Below are 2,885 nucleotides of genomic sequence, written 5' to 3' on the forward strand. Positions count from 1 at the left end.
CTCCCCTCAGCAGTGTACTTTGTAGATCTGCCTGTTCTGCTCTGCACTCTGTCTCGGGTGAAGCCTCTCACAGCCCCTACACCTCTGGCCTGTACCCCAGTTCTGTATGCATAAATAAATAAATCTTTAAAAATAAATAAATAAATGGAAAACAACATAAAGTAACATTGACCTTCTGATTGCCCCGTCCTTCAGCCAGTTCACTAGATGTCCTTCAAAAGTGCCTCACAACCATCTTGGTCGGTCTTTCTTGTTTGCCTCTCCCTTACTGGATTTAGCAGCCCCTCCTAATGCCGGGACAGCCCCCAGGCAGAATGCCTATGCCCTGGAATTACTCATTTAGTTGCTACCTCCTGCATGGATCTGGGTCTTACTCTTCGTCACAACTGGAGCCAAGCACGTAGCAAGCACCTGGCCCTGCATGGAGCAAGCATGGGGCTTAGGAGTGGACCTGTTCCCAATTTAGGAAAGACGCCAAATGGCTTGTGCTGGGGAGAAGGACTTTTCTTCAGGGCCGGGATTTCCCTGGGAAACTGATCTTCACTCACATATCACCCTCTGCCTTCTGTGCCTTAGCTCAGGTATTGTCTACTGCTAGGAGCAACCCTCTCCAGAGGGCATAATTATTTCCCCCTTTTAAGGAAGAAAAGACACATGTTCAGAGAGAGGAGGTTATTCATCAAGGTCACTCAGGAGGTTCATGGCAGAGCTGGGGCTGAACCCAGGTGTGTTCCTTTTGCCTGTGCCCTTATCTGGAAGATTCCTTCCCACAGCCTGGAGGCAGGGCCTGGATGCAGGGAGGAGGCCAGTGGGAGGGATAGTCAGGAATTCAAATTGGTAGAGCTGGGGGTGGGGGGGTGGGGAGGGCAGAAGGTTGGGGGGAGTGGCCAGCAGTTGGGGCTTGGGTAACAAAGTGAACTACACTGGGGGGAGGGAGGGGACAGTGGGCAGGCACAGACCTGCTAAGTCAGAGATACCCGAGGGTCTTCAACAAGAGGCCTCTAGAAGGTATGAGTTGGGGCTAGTGAAGGCATCCCAAAGCATTGGACCAAGAGGTAGAATTGAGTGCTGAAACCCCACCCAGGACCACCAGGATTTAAGGAGAAAGAGGCCTCAGAGAGGGCTAGGGGCCACATTTTCCAGAAGGAAGGTGTGGTCAGCCCTGCAAGGTCAGGCCAGATAAGGGCCACTGGATCCAGCCTCGTGACTGTGACCAGAGGCTGCTGTCCCAGCCCAGGGGCTTCCTGGTATCCTAGTCATGAGGGAGTTGGCCCCTCCTCCACTGCCACAAGAAGGCCCACTGGGTGTTGGGGGAAGTCTCCTTGTGTGAACTTTGCCCACTCCCACCCCTCTAGTTATCCAAGCAGAGACTCTGGGAGGTTCTCAGGTGCCCCTGTTCTGTCCCCAACTGGAGTTCTTTTTCCACTCCTGTTCCCTTTTAGCTTCTGGAGGGGAGTCTCATTGGGGAAGTAGAATATTGCCCCACATTCCACTCTGGGGTACTCTCTGTGCCACCCCCCCCCCCACAACCTCCCCTTTCATCTGCTAAGGTTTCTTCCCACCCCAGTCAAGCCAATAGGGTAGCTAGATATGGTTATCAACCCTATTTTACAGTTAGAAAATTAAGGCCGAGAGTTCTGAGGCATGATACAGCTGGGATTTGGATCCATGCTTGACTGCTTCCCCAGGAGTTTCCCCCAGAAACACAGGCCTGGCTGCCTTTGTCTCCACCCTGCTGTGTCAGAGGGAAGACATGATTTCCTCCTCCTTCCATCCAGTCACTTGGGCAGGCACTGTTTAGGCACAAGAAAACCACAGTCTCCTGCTGACAGGCCCTGCCTCTCCAGTGGTGGAGACTACCAGGAAGGCAAAGAATGGCCCAGGGCCTGGAGAAGTTTTACATCAAGCAAGGGTAGGTGACAAAGGGAGAACTTACCAAGACTTTTCTTGTTTTTTATGTCACAATTGTTTTTCTCAAATATAATAAAAGTGATACATAAATGTAACAATTCCAACAATTCAAGGAATATCTTGAGTGAAGTTAAGTCTTTTTCACCCTTCCCCTACTCTAGAAGTCTCCTACCCCCATTTTCTCTAGTAATTTACAAGCATTCATAGTAATGGAAGCACATATAATTTCTAGAAACTGCAAAATGTGATTACATTGTACCTACTGTTCTGATTCTTGCTCTTTCTACTTAGCAGAATGCCTTGGTTAACTTAACTTTTACCTGTTACCTGTCTGCCTGATGATAGTACCATTGCCTTCAGCTGGATTCTAGAGCTATCCTGACTTCCCTGATGCCCTCCCTGGATTATTCGGGGTGGTGGTGGTGGTGGGGGGGTGAACTGGCCTCCACATGCCTCCAATGCAAATGTGTCCAAGATCCCCAAAGCTGACCTGGCCAAAAGGCTCCCCAGCTCCTGGCTCTCACTTTCCATTGTCCTATGTGCTTGTCACCTGCCCTGTCAGGTTACTCTGAGTTGCACTAAAGACCTTCACTTCTGGCTTTACTCTGCTTCCTACTCCTGCTTAGTTTTGGGTCTCACTTATTGACTCACATAAGCTGTGTACCAGGCAGAGGGCACAGCATGGGGAAATTCCCTTCACTGACCTCATACACCAGGGCAGTTAATTTCCCTGGTATAATTCAGCAAAGGAGCCCTCACCTCTCCTTGCCAGGTCCAGCCCCACCCCCTTGACCTTAGTCTCCCAAGGGCCAGGGGTCTTTCATGGTCAAGTCTCTGCTGTTAACTAGCCTGGTTCCACCTTAATGTCAGTACCAACAACTGTTGATTGAATGACAATGGAGTGTGTGACTTCTGTTGTGTACAGGGTGTCTAAGCCTTCGAGATAGCAAAGTAAGAGGAGGTGGGGGTGTAAG

The sequence above is a fragment of the Condylura cristata genome, unplaced genomic scaffold, assembly GCF_000260355.1.
Source record: "Condylura cristata isolate star-nosed mole 26May11 unplaced genomic scaffold, ConCri1.0 scaffold00011, whole genome shotgun sequence".
Lineage (NCBI taxonomy): Eukaryota > Metazoa > Chordata > Mammalia > Eulipotyphla > Talpidae > Condylura > Condylura cristata.